This window comes from Colletes gigas, unplaced genomic scaffold (genome assembly GCF_013123115.1).
Source record: "Colletes gigas isolate AHSC1104 unplaced genomic scaffold, ASM1312311v1 Colletes_gigas_Sc00017, whole genome shotgun sequence".
Taxonomy (NCBI): domain Eukaryota; kingdom Metazoa; phylum Arthropoda; class Insecta; order Hymenoptera; family Colletidae; genus Colletes; species Colletes gigas.
The window spans coordinates 1,028,318-1,050,978 of NW_025106646.1; the positions used below are offsets into that span (position 1 = coordinate 1,028,318).

Below are 22,661 nucleotides of genomic sequence, written 5' to 3' on the forward strand. Positions count from 1 at the left end.
CTGTTGAGTATCTGCACCTAATATTTTACATGCATCAAAAGGGATCCCTCTACTATTATTTAGCAAAATTAAAATCCAAATCGATCACTTTATGACCCTTAGTCGAACGCGATCGAGTGTCAATGTACGAATAAATATAACAAAGTAATCTCGAAGAAATGAACGTAACGAGCTGTACTATTTTCCTACCAATGCCACGGTTCGATGGAGAATGAAACTAAATTCGCAGCACGAAATCGACCGGCGAACCAGCGAACCGGAAGCGTTTCGTTTAATCCCGCTTTCCGTGATACAGACGCATTACCGTTGCCTCTCGAAGGAATAAAGCACGGATTGCGCGCAAAATATTTCATATATCACGCCGCGAGACGTGGCTTGCGCAAGAAGAGGGTAGAGACGCCGGAAAGAGAGAAGAGGGTCGCGGAAAGAGAAGACGTTTAACCGCTCCCGGGCTCTGTGTCCGCCGGCTGGCGAAAAGTTCTGCACGATTTTACGTTGCGTCATAAATGTGGGATGTAAATCACGGGCCGGAGATGCGGCCGATTCCGCAGAGGCGCGCGAAGGTTCGTAGAAACGACAGAGAACAGCATAGGAGGGAAGTGAACTCGGCTTAAAGCACGAAGACGGCCGCGTTGGCGACGAGAAACGCCATCGTAATCGTCCCTGAAAGGCTCCCTGAGTGCGATCGGTGCTTCCGTTTCAATCGAGCTGGGCTCGTATTCCCCGCGATTGTAAATCAGACACCGCTAAATGGCTCCTTTCTCGAAATTAGCTTCACAATGGATTTGGTATCATATTCGTATTTCCAATAAATAATTAACCATTCTTTTTGGTTCTTAGTAAAACAAATAAACTTGAGAGAATACATACAATGTTTAAAAGAATCATAAGAATTAAAAAACAATTAATTGTAGTAAGAAAAAAATGTAAAATATTTGATGTATCTACATTTTAAGCTTAATAACAAAAAAAAAAAATAAAGATACTATAGTGTGAAACATGGAAAACGACACTAGAATCTTGCTAATCTCTGTGGGGGGTAAGATACGAGCTTCAAAGAATTTGCCATTTTTTCCAACGCTGGCTATTACAATTTTAACACGACAAAAATCGCGATTAGATAGCACGCTGTCAAAATATGCGGACGTATAATTCCGTTACAGTAGTCGCTGAGCAAGTATCCCAGTGATCAATTCCAAACAACGCGCGTTGCAAAGCGACATTAGCATTACTAATCTGTACCATACGTTACCACTGTCCAGGAACAAATACACGATTGTCATCGGCACGCCGTTCGTACGTGCATAATTGGTTCGGTTCGGATAGAATTCAAAGTTACCAGGCTCGTAATAGGTGGCCAACGAACGTTGTCACAGTTCGTAATCTAGCAAATGGAGAACGTAAGTCAGCGAAATGAGCAATCGTGGACGCCTATGGCGCGCCGGTTTGTACCAACCGGGAATAAAGTGATCGTAAAAAGAGCGGCTAATCTTATTCAGCCGCGCCAGCGGTGGTCTCCGTTCCGAAACAAATGGTCGATCAACCGAGGAGAACAATCCTTCGTCCCTGTGTCAGAAGAGCTTCGATTATGGCGCGCGTGTGCGTCGTGAATCGCGACGGAATTTTTCGCGAAGACGCTCGCCGCGCATGCCGACCACGTATTTTCACAGAAGCGCGGCAAAAGGTAATCTCGTCGTTTTAAAAGCGTGATCTCCGTTCGTGAACACCGCCACGGTAGACTAAAATTTTGCCAATCCTATCGTGAATATCACCACGATTTATTCTATGCAAATACCAGCACGTCGTTACGCGTTTTATTCTTGGTATTAATAAATTTAAACAAATAATCTGTGTTTGTGACTTCTTTGTAACTTCTATTGTTTTTGTTCGATCCAGATGAAATATTGTTTGGGTGCTTTTTATGTCCCGATTTAGAATTTGGGATATACCAATTTGAGTACATATTTACATTGTGGACAATTCACCTTAGATCTTGGAGAAAAAAATATTAGCTATAAAGGGCGAAGTTTAATGTAATGTAAACTTAGAAATCTAAGTATCGTGTGTACGATTCAATTTTGTTTTATGAGAAAATAAACAGCTACGAAAAATTCAAAAACAAAAAGCCTAAACACTTGTTATCCAAATTTCAACTATCATTTCCCACGGGGTAATATACAGGGTAAAACCTTTATACCAAATCTCTCTAGAGCAGATATCACAGTTACAGGTCACCACTTCGAACACTTAAATTGGAACTTGGAATGTAAAGATACTGATTCTTAGACTTATTTATCTCGTCAAACAAGACACATTCCTTCGTAACTGCCCTTTGGACATTGATTGGCTATGTAGATCACTGGGTTTGTCTTATAAACCTCTGCCAAAAGGTAAATCGAAATTGTATATAATTTCAAATAAAACAAACCAATGGAGTTTAAGAAAAGTCACCGCACAATGGCATTCACGAAGTCAAGCAACTTCAGTCTCAAACATTCTACTTTAACAATAAAAGTAAAAAAATTATTCAGACAACCTGTCTTGAATGTCCTATACTGGTGACATGAAAATTCTTATTTACGCTGCTGAAACTTCAGAATTTCGAATGGAACTGCAGAAGTTAGAAATAAAGCCATTTATTAATTCAGTCTACGGCATACAAGACAGTATTCGTGGTCAGCCACAAACCACGACATATTGCGCAGACTATTTACAAGTTCGGATGTATTAATACTCCCGATAAGGTGATATCTTACAAAGGGCAAGAGTAAACTGTCTGTCGTCGTTCTGTAGCTGTCTACCACGCCTAATTTTCGAAATATGTATAAATCAAACATAACTAAGCTATTTAAAAACATTAACAATGAAAGAGATTTTTTAGTCTGAAAGCTCCATATAGATAGAAATAACAGGTTTAGTATTATGATACAAAATATAGGATTTTCTATCACCGTACGTGACCTTTGGTATTCTATTTATAACGTAATATTAGATAAGTACTCGGTTATTCAAATCGAGCCAGTGTAATTAAGGCACTATTTTTGTTTACAAACGATTCTCAATATTCTTCGATAAATTTCAATGTGTTTATGCATTGCGTGCGCGCTTTATGTATTCAAAGTGGAAAAGAAAAGATTTATGAGGAGAAACAGCAAAAAATACAGAAACCAGATGACTGGTTCTGCGTAATATGTGAGAAAAATACAGAAGAGGAAACGATTGGACGTATTTCTTGTAACTCGTGAACTCGCGATACGTGGAGCGAATATTTTCTAACGTAACACATGCATCGATGTCAAAAATTAATAAATACTCACGATTCTTCAAATATGTAACGCAATATTTCATGTGTATAACTCTCTCTAAGTTTGAAATGAATACATACTTTTTACTTTCCGAAATAGATTTTTAAACATTTGTTGAAATATATATAATACGTGCAAAATGATAATCAATAAACACATTTTCGATTTATTCGTTAAAAACCTTTTTTAGGAGAATCTTACACATGATCCAATTATAGCAACTATCCCTAACAAGCCACTCTTTCCTCGAGAATTATGCAAGTTTTGAATTTTTTTACTATATGAAGAGGCTCTAGAAATGCTAGTAATTCGTCGTCAATTTTTAGCAGAATAAACATTACTAGTATCCAATTTATCAAATAAATAATTTTTGGAGCAATCAACTTTAAAAAAATTAAGGAAAACCTAAGACAAAATATGTTACATTGTACATCATTAGAAAAGGATTATTTTTAATATTTTCTCGTTCAAATCGCATACATTCTCAATCGTAAAATTTCGTTGTTTGACAAACTAGGTCACACACGAATTGTAAAACACACGCGGGAGGAGCGGAGAAAGCAAACAAATGTCGTGCCAGTGGAGATTTGTTAAACATTTATCTGTACGGGTATAAATAGCAACAGATGTCAGACAATGGTCATAGATCCGTAAAAATATTATAAACAGTACATACTCTGATTTGTAGGCGCATCGAAACTATATTTGTCTACTCTACTTTGTTGAAATTTTAATGTAATCGATATTAACGTTTGTTCCTCGTAAGAACAACGAACGAATTGATGAATTGTAGGTCGGAATAAATACTGATAAGACGTTTGACAATATTGCGCAACGTACGATTAGAAAGTACTACCGTGCGGTTGCAGAACGACAAAGATGAATGAATCGCTATCGAAGATTAAACTATTTACGTGTTTCCCGCTTCGTAGCGGAGGAATTAGGAGATCGGTATTTAACAACGATTTTAAAATGTTGTGAAACTCGAAACGAAATTCCAAAGACACTGTGTAAACAAGGCACTGCTTCCGGTTAGGGTCTACAGAAACTGCAGCTCGAAACATCGAAGAGGCGTAAACTATTTGAAACCATCAACTACACGTGTTGACCACGTGGTCGTTCCAATCTCACAGAAAAATGTGTGTTGCTCTTAAATCTGATACAACCGTGAACCTTTAAGAACCACCTAAACAAACGATGAAGAAATTTTTAATTACTCCCAGTGGCCATAAAATCAACGAATACACTTTATCTTCTAGCGGAAGTTCAGTATTTTCTATCGGAGTTCTACACTTTCCAGGAAAGCAATTATCCAACGATAATCACTGAATATTTAAACGAACGGAAAGAACTCGCGGTCCAAACTGATTAAACTACTGAATTCTTCTTGACCTAAGACAATAGACTTATTTATTTTGCGCATATCTCCGTTCCCGATGGCTGTTGCCGCGTTTCTAAAACAAAAGAGAAACTCCAAGTTGCAATCTTATCACATTCGACAGCCTACTACGAAGAGTCTCGTTCAAACTCACAGAAGGGCAAACACGAATATCTATGTGACTCGTCGGTCCGAGAAACACATGCGCATTATGTTTATTCGGAGGTGATAAATGTTCCACCGCCATTCACAAGTCGGTAGACTGTCGATCGCGCCGGAAACATCACGTAAGAGGGATTTATGGCCGAAGAAATACTTTCGTGATCCCATCCCGCGGTAGCTCGCACGTGTTCCCCATAAGAATTCGATCGTTCGAGCCAGCTACTTTACCATGTGTTACTTCATAAGAAGAGAACAGCTTCCTAGGTCGACTTTTTCCACAAACTTCAACAAACCGAACGCAAAAACGTGTACAACGTTCTCTTTCGATCGACGAAATATGTGATACGTTTCATGAAGATCACGAGAAACGATCCGTTTGTATTAGAGACCATGGGTTTGAGCGTGTAGTAAAAATACACAAAAAGTATACTAATACTTCAGTACGCAAGTATACTCGTGAAGCATTTCATTTAATTCAATTTAATTACTAGTCCTCTAATGGTTTCTTAAATTAATTCGTGTATTTTTTAAACATAAATATTATCTTACAAATCGTGACTATGATTTCACAAGTTTTTGTTGAAATTTATTCAATTTCTCTGCTCTGATTTAAAAACAATTATTTCAATGCTTTGACGTTGCTAGTATGTTTAGATGTTTCATTAAATATGTTTAACTAATATTTAATTTAAAAAATTGAAACAATAATAAACGAATTAAAATAAGATTGCTATTTTAATATCACGTGTATCCAAATAAAAACAAATTAAAAATGTGTATATCACAATTAATTCACAATTATCTTCTTACATAGCAAAAAGGTTGAACATTGAACTAATCCAGAAAATTATTAAATCATTTTTCTACCTTGGAGGTACTACCTTTTAAATCCCAACTATCAACTGTTTATAAAGGTGAGTCACGTTTGTTAAGTTCCTATCAGTAAATCTAATTCTTATCAGTAACTTCCTCATTGCACTTCTTTGGGAGAATATTAAGTTTTACAGAGCATGTTAGACAGTGCTAGGATTTCTATACGTGAATAGGAAACTCTTGTCAAGAAGAATCTGAAGGTACCATTGTTATTAATTTCGATGCAAGTTACCAAATTATTATTTCTCCAGTGTATTATTTCTATGCTCAATTTTCAAAAGCAGCACTAGTAATTTCTTCATTCCGAGTTACTTTTCATAAATTCTCTACTCCCAATTTTTAGCTTTAAATTTCTTTGTACAATCCTAATTCTTTACTCGAGCATTTCTCCTTTCATTAAGTTGCATAATACCGGTTTGTGTTCCGATCGTTGCACTGGCGTAACTAATTGCTTTTTCTCATTATCTGTCTAGTACGTACTTTGCATTCTCTATAATATCAGCTGGAGTATAATAAAATTTGATATTATTATTACTATTTCTATACCGGATAAGATACTTAATGGAAAACATCAATATTTTCGCTACTTTAAAAAATGTGAACGTCGAAGACAAATTTGCGTGTTATCGACAAATCTTTGACATTTACTTTACGAAATATATAAATATGTATTCGTTAATTTATTACAAATTTCTTCGTGACCGACTTGTGTTCCGCGTCACACCTGTTGAAAGGACCTAGATCGAGCATGACAAACTGATTATAGCCCGAGGGCACGTTTGCACTTTGCGTATCGCGTAGATGTATAATTATTTAATAACAGTCTATAATATTTTAGAAGCATGTTTTCTAGTACACCACCAATCATTACCCAATAATATCGAAATAAAAATGGAATACTTTTCAAGCAAAATTAGCAAGATATATCTATACATAAAAGTCTAAATACATATTTATGCGATAAATAAAATTTCGTGTCCTCGACAAACACTAATTTCTCGTAAAATTTTAGTCACAGTTTTGCAGGTTCAAAAATATAAAAATTTGGGGTAAAAAAACGACACCAAGAAAAATAGTTATACTTTCGAGCTTTTCATAAGACCTTTGCTAACATTTGCAAGGACAACTGTGGGTAGCTATTTTCACGAGGGAATTCCGAGCTCGATCTATCATCGATTAAACTCAAAGCACGTTCGCAAAATTTGCTCATCGGCATCGCGTGTGATTCGACTAGCAGAAATAACTTGGACCCCCGCCTCGAAAGAAGGATCCGTGGTGCGCCATTGTCGCTGGACTTTTAAGTTTTTCGATCATTCGCGACTCGAAACGAAGGTATAATACTGAGTCGAACAGAAATTGATGGGATAAATACCGAAACACTCGCAGACACCAAGCCTATTGTCATCTATGTTTGACTCTTTAAAGACATTTGCTATAAGCGTAATGAAGCGTTCTGCAATTATATCAACCCACTAAGTACCAAAGTTACATTTCAATATGCATCAACAATGAAAGATACAAACCTTGCTAAATTAAAATCTGTGATGTATTAAAAAAGTCTTAAGAATTTTTAAAGACGTACATCACTCATATTGAAATTTACTCAATTTTTTATAGGTTAAAAAATTTGTCGAGTGATAGGAAAAACTTAGATAAGTACACAGTTCAATTATTTTTAGTTATTTAACACCAGAACACTTTAAGTTGTTTAAATCCTATTTGGGGGAACCACAGCTGCACGAAATCCTAAAATTGCATTTTTTCTCATATATTCTAAGTTTTTCACTCAATAATAGCGAGAATTACCATTTGACACAACTTTCCATAACCAGAGTCGTCGAAGCACGATTTGCATTTTACGGGGGTCTAAAAAATCAGAAAATTAAATTCCAAAAGAGAAACGCTTGATCGTCCGTTTAATTAATTGTCCGGATCGGCGAAATAATTCTTCGAGCGTTCGAAAGCGGGAGTAAAAATTTTTTCGGAAGGATCGTGAAATAAATAGCACGCGTAACGCAGAGGATCGCGTTTAACGCGTGCAGATTCAATCGACAGGGAATTCCAAGAGGATGATGATCCTCGGTGATGTCACTGCGACATTGAGCGGAATCGTAATCAGGATTTCGCCTTCGAGAATCGCGCATACTCGCCGAACGAGTCGTCGGTAGATACCGATCGCCAGTTCGATAAATCGACCGATTACGAACCACTACTACCGTTTATCGTTAGTGTGTACTATGCAGTATCCGTGTTGCGTCTTTCTTCGATACTTTTCCAGGTGACTTGCAGAAAACCACGCAATTGTTTTCTTTCCATGGATACGAATTTTGTATTGCTTTCAACCGCGTCGATCGTATTTTATAGAAATTATTATCTATACTTCTACAAGCTTATTTAGCACTAGATTTGCGGACGTTGATTACATACATTTGAATTTTTTCCTATTCAAGTTTCCTCGTTCAAAAATCAGGTTTGTAAAATTATTAAAATTAAAATCCTTAAAAATACTTCATCTTTCTTTAGATTAAAAAATACAGGATTTTAAGTAACATTTTTAAATATTCCTTTATGTTAGGAAAAGTAAACAGGATTATGATAACTTATATTTTACATATTTCATATACTTAATGACAACTTGATTTTTAAAAAATATTAATACACACGTGTACGTTTATTCTTTAATTTACTGTAGAATGGAAATGTCCACTAAATTTTTGAATAATACATCATTACGAAATTGATAAATGTCACAACAACGTCAGAGAAAAGTTCTGTTTATTTGAAACTTAAATAGTTCGTCCTTGAAGAAGCAAAGTGATAGTAAAAGAAACTGCTAGTTCTTGTGTTACAAAGAGACACTAACATCGAACGACTTTAAACGAATCTAATTTAAATATTTACAACAACCATCAGAACGTACGCTCAGCATAATAAAGTAAAACATGACTACAATTTTTAATGAAAGACAACTACGTTCCAAAGTTTACGTTATTAGGAATCAGTACATGTTCCAATTGACAACCGTCGCGGAGACTTTAAATAGATTTTGCTTTTGAAGCATGACAGCACTTCAAGACATTTACATTTGAAGAATATAACCATCAACTTAAAGAATCGCTATGAATTAGGGTAAAATTATAATATGCGTTCAAATAATAGTGAAGAGTACCGTATACGTTCAGAGTCTTCACTCACTGTCAAGCTATGAGGTATGTTAAATTGAATACCTTTATTCAATTGCGGAAATTGACGTATTTATGAATCTATTAAAACGTTACTTTAAAATGCCGAGTTTTGTAAACAAATAAAATCATACACTTCGAGAAGACAACCAAAAAATCACGTGTTCGATAATAATATAATTAACGAATGTCCTATAGCAATATAGCATAATAGAAAAAACTTAAAATGGAGTAAAATTATAAAGACAATTTAATCAGGTCAAATTACCTTAAAATCAACAGACAAAAACTAGGCTGTTTTAAGGAACAAAAACATTGAAAATTTTTCACGATTCGCGATCTAAGTTAAAGAAACTGAGTCGCCTAACCCACAACTCATGCACGAATCCGTTGTTCAGTTTTGATAAGTATCGAAAGAATGCTGTTAACAGCTGCTTCATTCACTATAAATCGTTCAGCTTGGTTATGAAAGAAGTTATATAGCTTACGATTTGTAACACCGATTTTATCGCGATAGTAATATTCACGTAGCGCGAGTACAGATGATAGTGAAGCCAGTGATAAGAGTAATACAGCGATCGTTATCTGGGATAACGATCCAGTAAAGCGTCGCGCATCAAACACAAATAAAACTAATGTTGCATTCGACGACAATTTGTTGCTAGTTTTTGGCAAATATTCGACAAATTTTTAATAAATTGTTTCACAATCACGATTTAATCAATGAGGTAATCGACGATGCTTCAGATAATTAACAAAATCGTTGTTAACAGCTCGACACATGCGCGTAAGGCACTTGAAAATAATTTGATAATTCCGTAAACAAACGCGATACATTTCTTAATTACTCATGATGGATGTCAAAACAAATTTTCATCGTCCACTCGAGTACTTGTCAACGACGTGACACATATATGACATGAACCATCAAGCATTCGAATAAAATAATTTGACGATACTCTTGCTAATGTCGATTAAATAAATTCATTAAATATCAATGGGTTTTTAAATATTTAATAATGCTTCGACAGGCACTGCCCGTAATACAATTTTAGTTTAAGAATTACTTTATGAAAAAATATGCACGTAATAAAAGAACCTTGAAGTTTAAACTGATTGTATTTATTTTTTATAAAATGAATTTTATAATCAAAAACATAATAATGGCATCTAATTTTTATCCAAAATAAAATATATTTTTTCTAAATTTACGATAAAACGCTTGTTTCGATCAACAATAAAAATTGATTCATATTTTCCTATGCAATACTCGATACTCTCACTGATTCGAGTTAATATAAAATCTAGTTTCGATATTAATTCCATCTGGTGCCTGTAAGTACAGTCATCAACTTTCAATCATCGTCAGAATAAAAATTCTGCCATTTTGAACGTATTAGAACACAGATATGAATTTATTTATCTATTTCTTTATTTAACGAGGTATCCCTTTTTGTTTACACTACTGACTCATAGCCATCATGCCGTGGTGCATCATCATGTCGTGGGAATATTAACACCGCGCTACAAATGTTTAACAAGAGACCGTATAAATTTTTATTTCTTAAAGATTTCGAAATTCTTATCATAGTTATTCATGATTAAGAACCTACGAACCAAAGAAGATTAAGAATTCCCTTCTACAGTAATAATGTTAAATAAAAAATCTTTTGGTAGAAAAATTTGGAAAATAAGACAATGTGTGTACCATAGAATATTAAAACTTGTTATTTACTACGAAATAATTTAAATGTAACCATTTTCATAATATATTATGAAGAAAAAATTATTATATTCTGTAATAATTTGCACCAATTTTCTACTCTAGTATATTTCTAGACCAAGAAAATGATTATAGAAGCTTATTGTTTACAATTGTTTTGCTGTTTTACACCGAATGCTATGCAAGTGTTCCAAAATTATTAGATATTTCTAAATACTGGTGCTCCTATTTACAAAACACGTCATAACGTCTACAAAAATAAAATTTCCTTTTTTTTTGCAATAAAAAATTAACTAGGTATTTTTTTATTTCGACACACAGAAAATAGGTATGAATTTTTAGATGACAATAATTTGATACTTTTCGAGTTAAACAATTAAATGGAATTTGACAATTTATAAAGAAATAAAATATTAATTTGGAGATACTTAACAATAATTTGGTACTTTATGGTTTAAACGATTAAATGAAAACAGACGTTTGTTTCTAAATGCAGCATCTCCTTCGAGTCTCTTTCACTTATTAGTGTTTATCGAGAAGATAAACATGTTACTGTCTGATAGTTTGAACGGGTGCCTTAGTACTTGCGACTGTAAACAGTAGATATATCAGGTTTGAACGTTATTTTTAGTTCAAAAAGAAAAATATGGAGTTAAAGAACCTTCTCGAACGATGGAGAAAGGTTAGATACGTACGCAGTTAAATTATTTTTATTCATTTCGCTTTACGTTTGTTGAAGTTATGACGCATAAAAGCAGAACTCTTAAAACTCTAACTTCTATTTGAAGAAATCGCAGTTTCTTCGCGTGAAACCACTTGGCGTATTATACGAAAAATAAATAATGCGTCAATTGCATGCATGTACGATTCTTTCATTAATTAATTATTTTTTAATTAAGTATCGTATCGCATCAGAGGTGACTCAACGATTTCAAAAATAGAGTATACGTATCACGACACAGGTGACTCAAAAGTGAAAAGTGTTAAATGATCGACAAACCCTACCTCTTAAAAGTCGAATATTTTAATATTTTATATACGTATATATCTTTATAGATATAATCAACGTTACTATCAAAAGTTGTCTAGACAACGAAAAGAGTTTACTCGTCGACGTGTTAAACGATAAATAAATAATTGAAATTGATAATTAAATGAATTTATTGATCGATTAAAAATAATTAAAATGTTTAAAGCCTACAGCAAAAGAAGCGAATCAAATGACAAATAAAAACAAAATACCATACGAAATTATGCATCTCTTTAGTACTGGTTTAAAATGGAACTGTCAGTGTTCAACCCCAGAACCAACGTTTCTCGATTCGAATAATATAATTACGATCGTTCGTGCACGTAATACAGTGTACAGCTGTCACTGTCACCGGATGATGTTAGTCGGAGCGACGAAACAGAAACGCGGAGGTTACCTGAAATTTTCGTGTAGACAGCACCGGCGCTCAGAAGCACGGCGTCGTAGACAGGTCGGCATGCATCCACGTGTTCGGTCGCAAGGTTAAATCCACTTGTACAAACGCCGCTCGAGACGGCTACAATGTGCCACCCGCCGTGTGTTCCACGGCCACGAGAGATTGCCACCAATAACCAACGCTTTTTTTTCACTCGGAGAAAACCGCCCGAGGCCGAGCGCACGGCAATGAACTTGGCCGCGGGTTCGCGCCGCCGTTGTCGCGCGAAATTCGAAATTCAGCCCGCGATGGCGCCCACGGTGTTCCACGTGGTCTCCGACGATCACACTTTTCGAGCACGCGACACACACCGCTTCGTCTCGGCGTTTTTCACGGTTCACAAAACGATCCCCGAACGCTCGCGCGAAACTACCGTCTCGAGGAAATCGGAACCGCCGATAATGTCGTTTTGTTGTCAGTCGTGCACCTCTCGGGTAGCCCCAAACGAACGTGCGAGAAAAAAGGGGATGTATTTGCTACGCGTTCGCGAATTTAAACCGATAATCCTGCAGTCACGTCCCCGTCCGTGGGTGCACTTAATCCAACAAGTCGCACGTTGCCACCGATCGACACGCACGTAAACGAAACGAGACGAGACGTTTCGCGCTTGCCACGAAAAACTACTGTCAGAACCGTCTGGCACGACCGCCGCGGCGACACTGAGAAACGACGACGACGTTCGGCGTTGCTCGCTGCTCGCTCGGCACGCTACTACTACGCGGCAGGCGGCAAACCGACCGTACGAGCACTGTACCCCTCTTTCTTTCTCTCTCTCGCCTGATAGAGCTCCCTGTTGCGTTCCTCGGATACGCGTTTTCTCTGTCCCTTTCCTGTTGTTTCTCCTCTTTCGAGCCTTTGCTCTTTCCGTTCGTCCCTCCTTTTTCCAACAATTTTCTTAAGGGGGCATTCTAATCTGACGTGTTAGAAAACCCCTTTTTTGTTCATTTCTTTATGGACCAGAGTGGTGGTTTTTAATCTTTTCTTTTCCACAGACCCCTCTCAACAGAGTGTTTATTAGAGAGCAAATTGATCGACTTTGATTTTAATGTGCTTTAGTAGATTGATAGTAAAGTGTTCATTTTCATTTTTGTTTGGACCAGGATAGTAGTTTTTAACCTTTTCTTTTCCACAGACCCCTCTCAACAGAGTGTTTAGGGAAGCAAATTGATCGACTTTGATTTTAGTATGTTTTAGTAGATTGATAATAGAGTGATTCCTTTTGATGTCTGTAAAATATTTGGTGCAGATACTCAACAGGTTTTAAGGTATAAGTAAATACTTTGAGACACATGAAGGTGTGTTATGATATAACCTAATAAGTGAAATTGTGACAAATAAGAAAAAGAGGTATTGTGTTTTGGTGAAACTCGAACTAATGATTCCACGTTTACTAGTTTAACGTTTATACCACTTCACCACATGTAGATTCTTGTATACCAAGGTATGTTAAAAACTGTTGAGTATCTAGCTTAATATTTTACATACATCAAAAGGGATCACTCTACCATTATTCTGCAGAAGCGCATTAAAATCGGAGTCGGAAGCCTGCAATATGAATTGCATACTTGTTTAATTGTTCTCGCTATTTATGCTACTTGATATAGAACTTATTTCCGCCTTTCTGTGATAACTGATACCCATCGTATGAAAATAAAAGTTCCACCAAGTAGGAAAACACTTACTAAATAAACAGTATTTCAATCATTTGTCCCTTTACTTGTTGAGTGACCTCTGTATACGTGCAATTACACGTAATTACGCATGTACTACTGCGAGCTGATAAGTTGGCGAGTCTGAAGAATGCAAGTCTAACCGGCCACGATTTTGTCGCTACTACAAATGGGAATAGGTAACAGAAAAAGAGCATCAGCATGGTGAAATCAAATGAGATAGACCGAACAGTTTTGCTCTAATATAATATAATAATATCATGATGGATAACAAACGGTGGACACCTGGTCCAAGCAAAATCTAAATAATCACCACGTTCATTTATTCAAGTCCATGATAACATTACAAATGGGAATAGGTAACAAAAAAGGGGCATCAGCATAGTGAAATCAAATGAGATAGACCGAAGAGTTTTGCTCTAATATAATATAATAATATCACGATGGATAACAAACGGTGGACACCTGGTCCAAGCAAAATCTAAATAATCACCACGTTCATTTATTCAAGTCCACGATAACAACGTTTGGAAATCCTACATCGAAGGATTCGTTCAGTAAGGTCGTAGCTCTTCACAACCAACACGTTACCTAGCTTTGTTGATATAGGTGTAAAGTCGGTAGCAGGCAACCGAGCAAAACAAAATTTACTTCGAGTATCAGAGAGTTCCTCGAAACTTCGTCAGGAATTTTTCCAACATTTCTTGCCGCAACGGTACTCGCTCGTCAATTTCCCTCTTCGCGGACCTTCGTGTTTTCCGTGCGTCTTTTTCTCTCACGTCGGCCCGTCCTTCTCCCACGGTTCCCGCCTTTATTTCTTCCCTTTTGCATTTTTTCTCTCGCTCCCGCGCCGCCCTATCTCTCTCCCACGCCCCCTTATCTCCGTCCTTATCCGGGTTGTCCGTATCTCGCTTCGACCTCTGCGTCGCGACTCTAGCCAGCTCGCTCGCTACCTGGGCGAGACGAGGAGCTGCCAAAGCAACGACCAACCGCCGACTCGGGCGGGAACTCGTCAATCCGATACGCGTACACGTCCCTGAAAGGCGCACGCGAGCGCAAGTTAGGCTACCGTCGTGTTGGTAGGCGATAGACGCGAGCGTGGGTGTTCGTCGACGGAAGAGGCGCCGACTTTTCGCCGTTCCGCCGAAACGTTTTCACGAAACGAGGTTTCCCTGCTGACGTAGCTCCGTTTGTTGCTACCAGTGCTTGAACCGGGCACTTACCCTCTCGAGTATTTGGTGTTCGAGCGCTGGAATGCGAGGTTGACGAACCTTCGTCGTCGGCGCGATGGTCAGCCTTTTCTTCGAGCTTTCCATAGCCTCCTCGAGCGAAAAGGAAACGATTTGTACCGAAATCTCAACTTCCGATGGAGCTTACGATCTATAAAATAGTCGTTCTAAGTCTAAAACTCGTCACAGTTTAAGTGAATTTATATTTTCAGCTCAATGTATTCAGAGTATTTTTCGTACAAAAGTATTCAAAATTGTAGGAGGATTAGTACCACTCAAACTAATAATGATTCAACCTAACATTAATGTATGTGCTAACTTATATTGACTGGGCATAGAATTGATATATAAAAGTGTTATTCTAAAATCAGCACTCATGCTCTTACACTGTATCATTTGATGACGTGTAAAAACAAATTCAAAGTAATATATAGACTGTATAAATAGTTTGAATATTGCGATGAAAAATATTTTTGATCCCACTTTTGTGCCACTATTGATAATGATAGAACAGACGATCGTCACGTTGGTTGCAACTCCCTTCTAATTAAAAGGACTACTTGACTTTGCGCCTTGATTCTGGAAGAGCTAAATCTCGGTCTTTTAAAATCACGCGGCTGTTTTCGATTTGGAGCGATAGAATTCTCATCCTTCGGAGTATCTAAACAATGCAACCTACGAGATTCAGGGGATCGGTGACTCCTGAATAAAATGGTATTTTTTGCATTTCCAAGATAAAGCGGTATGCCTTAAAAGCGAACGGTATTTCCCAACATCGGCCAACGTATATAGCCTTGGAAAATTTATCGTATCGCGGCTCATCGGCGGAATGCAAGGATGTTGGTGGCACCGTTGCGATAGAATGTTTCGTCCTCCAATCCTACAAGCCTCTGTCCTTGGAACCGGGAATCCTGGGGCATTAATTTCGTCGTGGATGTATCATACGGAGGAACACTCGTCTTCTCGACTCTCAGCTGTTTTCTACGGACGTGTATAACGTCCCCACACGTATGCATCGTCTTTCCCTATCTCGTAGGCGAAACATGGGGTCACGAGGCTCGAGTCGCTTCGGTTTAACCTGTGTTGGTGCTAATAGTCTCTGTTTGCATTAACTTCGAATCCGATTTACCTGGCCAATGAACCGAAGTACGAATGCACCCTGTAATTACGTAGTGCACGATGCCCCTGACATCGATCGAATTCCTAAGTAAACATGTATCTTGGACAACGAGGTTTAACCCTAAAACGGTCTTTTATTGTTTCTACAAAACTCATATGCTTGTTTCTATTCCCTGAACAATTTACTAAAAGTAGTTCAACTTTATGATGATCTTCGATTCTGGATCTTTTTTGGCCCAAAGTGTCTTCACTTCTTAAAAAATGTTTATTGCCTCCATAAAATTTAAAACTTAGAAACCTTCTTCAACAAACGATATATTAATAATAAAAACAGTTAATTTATTTTGCGAAAAAATTCCAGAAATTCTAGACACGCTAAGATATATCCCTAATGAATCGAGTAACCTTGTGTACGCGAAGCTCGAAAGAGGATAAATTTATTTTTGTTATTTTTAAACTTTTGGAGTATTTGAACTGTTCGATGAAAGTCGGAAGGACGGAGCGTGACGTTAGCAAAAGTAATTGATATCGTTACGGTCCGTTTTTAGAATTAATGGCACGCGTTATTTGCGGGTGGTCCTAGCGCCACTCGACGGTCATGAAAACCACGCGAGATTTCGGTTCGTTTCAAGGACCCTTGAAACGACCACGTTGAGAGGAACACGAAGAAAGAGGAAATAAGCGACACCCGAACTCTACGGAGAACCGACGACGGTGTGGTTGGTCCCAGTCAAAGGAGCGACGGGCAAACCCACGCAATGTACAGTGTTAGTGGACAGACACGGACCTAATAAAAAGATACCGCTGTACCGAGTGAGTACTCATACTCATGGGAAAGTTGAGATGCGTAATGCTAGCGAAGCGTTTTCGACGACATGGGTTTCTCCGTAGAATTTCGTTTTTCTCAGCGAGAGTACAACGCTCGAACAATTTATCCAAACCCCCTTTCATTTAATTTATTAGCGAATTTATACGATTTTTATGCAAATTCAAATTGACAATGCTTGTTCAAATGTTAGATTAAAGACGAGTTTGTAGACATTTATTAAACGTAATATCTTTGAACTTCTTGGTAGATCTATAATCAGAATACACAACACTGAAAATATAGTGAAAATATATGATTAGAAATATGGTTTGAAAGAAAATTTAATATTCAAAAAGCAGATTTAGTTGTTGATTTAAATTTCTAAAATAAATTTCAAACTCGGATAAGATGTAAAAAAGAATATTTTAATAACACACTCTAGAAAATAAGTAGTAACTACTTCAATTTGTCGAATCTCAAAACGAATCTTTCAAGAATGTATTTTTAAGTTAATCTTTCAATATTCTACAACATCGTTATATTTTTCAACTTAAAAATAAATCTATTAGAACGTAGTTTTAAACGATTGAACTCCCAAACTATTCCAAAAGAAATTATCAATCTTCCTATTTTTGCATTACAATGTTCCTTAATAAAATTCGTTCCATATTATATGATTGATGACAGAAAAGCCCTCGATTGACACAATTCTGAACTAGATGAGGTAATAACGGCAATTTCGTCGGCACGCGACGAACACGTTGCACAATTCGCGATAAGCTCACAGAAGCTAGCACCGAGATATCTAACGATCATCTTTCGCGTAGATCCAAGCGCGAATCTTTTCAGTTACGTGTGTCCACCGTATTACGAAACGAGCGACGAAAGATTTTTACGACGACGTTCTCCAACAATTTTTGTCCTCGTGAACTCCACGCGTCGCGTGACGAGCTCAAAGCGAACGAGAGCGGCGGTTTCTTTGCGGTCCAGTCGTACGGTTTAATTTTAATTCGCCAAGGGTGATATCATGTGCGCCCGCATGCCTTTCCATTAATCTCAATTACGGGGCAATTAAAAGCAATTAACGAAAATGGGGTCGTGAACCGACTGCGTGCCCACCTTCGGTAACCGATCGACTTCATCCTCTTTAAAAACCGACACTGATGACACAGTGTGCACGCCATCGCAGAATTTATTAACCATCGACTGTTCGATATAATACAAAACTACCATAATTCCCCGTCAAGCATGACGAATGTGTTTAAGCAAACATTTTTGTACTTCAGTTTATTTATATTAAAATTTCTATTCGTCGAACTTCTCGAACTGTTTACGAACTTGTAAACTACGTTTTGAGTAGAAATTCCAATGTCTTTTAAATGGTTTCCTTGCTATTTTTTTTGTGAGTAATAGTGACTTTAATACCACTTTGGTTTCTGGGACAGTCGACTGTGAGAAAATACTGGTTTAACACGTTCGCGGAATGCTATAGCGTTCATTTTCATTGTGATGCAAAATGACACGAATGTTGTAATATTCAAATTTATAAGCCACATTATCATGTATTCAATTCTATTTTGGTTTTATTTTTTTGAATTATTATGCAGTTTAATGTAGTGGTTGAAGAATAAATCACCTGTCCATTTTTGCAGCTCATTAAAATTTCTGCTGTACGAGAACGTGTTAATAAGAAAAAGAAAATAGTACGAGTTATAGGGAATTCATAAATTCGTATATTTTGAATTTTATAATACTCAATAATTCTAGATCCATTCAATACTCGAATAGTGAGAGTAAGCTATTTTTAACCCTCCTAGTACTGTGCCGGAGTCGCTTTTGGCTCGTCACTTTCCTTTTGGCACACACAGAGTGCTAAGCCTCGCTATTGTGTTTACTTTCTCGACCAATGGGACTATCACTCGACATACCTACTGTTTTGTACATACGAATGTGGAAGTTCGAGTTTCGAGCAAAAGAAAATATATCAGTATTAATGAAATGTCGATGTGAGTCAGAAATGACTCCGACACAGGTTACGAAGTCCACTACTCGGAATGTTAAATTTTCATTATAGAATGGAAACCATTATATTATCCTACAAAGCTTACTGGAAGATTTACTCCACAATTCGAATAATTGCACAACACAGATACTTAAAGGTTTGCTTATTTGAGGAATTAGTTCGCCAAAAAATATCTAACATTTATATAGAAAAGATTACAATGCATTTGAATGCATATTTCGATTATATTTTATTCTATATACCTATGCTCGTGCATGTACTTCCAGGTTTGCGTAATAAAGACGTTTAATAATAACAACGTAACAGTCCTATCGACTGAAATGACTAAAAATTGCCACGACTTTATGGTTTCATCTCAGAATAAACGGTTCGTCGAAACGATAAAGATATAACGAACAATTTAATTCTTTTTTTCGCGCGGAATTACAATAATCGTATCTGGCTGATAATAATGACGAATATCACGTACGCCGCAGAAACATCGCTGGTCTCGCGATTATAGAGACTGTCGGTTGGAAATGCGGGCGTTAAATCAGGCACTGACACGAACTTAACTCATTCCTCCCTATCGCCTTGGCACTCTTTGCGCGGACTCGAGATTCAGCAAACAATGGAAAACGCGTCCATGGAAGCCAAGTGTGAAGATAATACGGGGAACGACGTTGCATGTGTCAGCTGCTAGGGAGACTGCAAAGTTTAATGTCAATTCTCCCTCGATGGATACGATTAATCATCGCTTATCGTCGCGTTTACTGCCTTGCGTTCTGCTGAAACGTTTCTTGGCTAAATAGCACTTAATTAACTCGATAGAATCGCCCCCGGTCTACATTGACGAGGACTGATGTTTCGTAGCCCGCAATCCGCAAAAATGAAGATAAGAAAATTGCCATGTACGATATAATTTATGGCGAACTCGAGGAGGAAACCATTCCTTGCCAAAAGTTAATCGAGATGAAATTCTTATTTAAAATCTTTGTTTAAAGATGTTTTTGAGGACTATATGAGTTTTTAAATTGATACTGTTGGTTATCAGAGACTGTATCCAAGGTTGACATTCTTCTTTCGAAAGGCAATGAGACTCAATAATATGAGATTATCTTTATTGTCTCATATAGACTCGTGCTTGTCGAATTAACTGAATATTTTCTTCCGATCGAATGAATTTTGTACCATCTTTTGCGTTTGCTTTTTCCATTCTATTTGTTTTGATCTTAATGTCATTTAATCATCTGCAATGTACTCTACATATTGCAATGCATCCTATGAATTTTCAAATTTGATTTTCTTAAACACTTTCATCCGATAAATATTATTTATTCACGAAGAATCATCCCTCTTCCAAATCATTTAGTAAATACTCTTCCTCTAAATCCTGTGATCACATATTCAATAGATTCGCACATTGTACTGCCAAAGAACGCTACGAATAATTAAAATTACTTATCGAGCCATCCAGATCCGTATCGTTTTCCAAGTAGATTCTAATAGAGCACGAGGAAGAGCGGTGCCTTGGGCGTCCGAGGATCATTTGTTGCATTTCCGACGCTGAGCCAAACCGAACAAGTTTCGCAAAAGGACACCTTAAAAGGGTCCATAGATTCAAAGTCACTCCGGGGGGTTCTTTCTCCTTTTACCGGAAGATCGTATCTCCGTAGCTCCTTCTGCCTACTATCTGGTTTGCACCATCGCTACGACCACGAAAACGAATCATTGCCGAATGGCTGTACAACCTGACGCGTAGCCTTGCTTTTGTGAATCGGTGACCATTAAATTTTCTCGTTTGCAGGATCCTGGCACGCCTTCCCGTTAAATCGGAAGACGTCTTTGCTACCGTTTCTCAGCCCCCTCGCGACTTAAAGTGACTATTTTCTGCCAGGCGCTTTCGCACCGTCATTCGTTCACCCATTTCTTCCACGAAAAACGTATTTTCACTTTGAAGAAATTCTGAACATCGATTCTTATTATTACAGTGACAATATTCACTTTGTTTTTTTGCACTACGTTAGAAAATATTAATCAACAACTGAACCAGTAATTCTGATTTGTTCACTAAACAACGAACTGTGAGTTGGTTGATTCTGTTCTCCATAAGTCGAAAAACAATTTTAATAATAAATTTTAATGTTTTCAACACACTGAGCAACTGTCTATCTCTTCACGATGACTTGCAAAGCACTACTTAACTGTCTTTATCTTTAAAACTATTAAGTAACTACGCCTAATGTTTCACACATATCATTAGGAACCTATATCGAGTTAGGAAAGCTTAATGAAATCGAAATTGGACACATCATCAATTGTCTGTTTTGCTGTCCTACTTTCGATCGGACGATTAGTTCATCAAACTTGGAAACAACAAGTACATCGAACGTTTTCCTGTTTATGACTCAGGTTCTTTCATCCTGCTATCGAATTGTCTAGATTTCTCGACGAATCCGTTGCTTTGGTTCTTCTGAAAGGCTGATAACTTCTGTACATCTGCAACTTGCTGTATTTTTGTACTCGTGACAACGCCCTCATTGTTAAACTTGCTCAGATTTTTTTTACCGTACGCTGTGATCGATACGATGGCGGAATGCGAATACGAAGACGAAGACATTTAATAGGCGCATCGTTACCGTGCTCCCGTGGGACGGTAAATCAAGTTCAAGGAACCACGTTTATTTAAAGAGAACCGGGAGAAATTTATCATATGTACAGCGCCGCGAATCGTTGCTTTCTCGATTGCAGGCGACCTCGTAAGCTCCCGCATACTGGTACGTGCACCGATAAAGATCGAATTGTTATTCACACGAAATCAATGAACCGAAGCTGAACAAGGTGTGATCCTTTTATCCGTTGATTTTGAAACGCTGCGTTGCAGGATATCTACTCGAATGGCGGTAATTTTAATCCTCAAATATGGTCGCCAGGATGTGTCACAACTGGTAACAATTTCAATTTTGGCTTGACGTAAACGCTTTATAATGATCATTCATTTTTATACGTTGTAATGTCTTCTGTCAAACTTGGTCAACTCCTTTTTCTTTTTGTAGAAAGAAAATCAAGAATCACATAATTGCGTTTGAACTTGTATGTTTGAAATGTAATTATTTTTAACATTTTAAATACTTGTTCGTTCCGATGAATCAACGGTGTGCACTGAAGAATTCTGTGTTCTGGATAAGATTCGATTGTATAGAATAGGGTTTCAGGTTCTGTCGAAATTAAACGGCTGAGAGTCCCATATGGTGGAATCATCTGTTCTCTCCTTTTAGAATTTATCCATCCCTGTAGAACGAAGCATCGAATTTCTATAATGTGAGCAAATAACGGAATACAGGATGCTCCATAGTGGTATGAACTTGAGTAAAAATGCCTCATTGTTATTGGCCCATGTGTGAGGGGTACTCCCTTTCGTTTAGGCCAACATATCGGGTATCTCTAAAAGTTCTCCAATAAAAGGATTCCCATCGATTTCTTATTGGCACCCTTCCACATCTGTATGTTATATTAATACGACAGAGCACAATGAAATTCATTTGAACACGTTAGCTACTACCACGAATAGATAGAAAAGCAGGAAATGGAAGAATTCTCAGAACTGTGACCTCCTCACAGATATATACATATGCGGAGGATTCTGTTTAATTTAATAAATAATAAACAACACGTTTTTCTCGTACTAAGATTGCACACGTTAAGAAATACCGAGCGAAGAAAGGAAGGAAAAAAGAAAACTCA

General features: G+C 37.2%; 1 protein-coding gene across 4 annotated transcripts in view; it reads right to left on the bottom strand.

Moving 5' to 3' along the window:
- Nucleotides 1-12,729, bottom strand: part of LOC122400368 (rho GTPase-activating protein 7) — a 476,120-nt gene extending 463,391 nt beyond the window's left edge. For all 4 annotated transcript variants that reach the window (XM_043401799.1, XM_043401800.1, XM_043401798.1 and 1 more), the window contains exon 1: nt 12,051-12,729. The gene's annotated coding sequence lies outside the window, so the exon portion shown is untranslated. The remainder of the gene's footprint in view (nt 1-12,050) is intronic.
- Between the last annotated feature and the right edge of the window lie 9,932 nt (nt 12,730-22,661).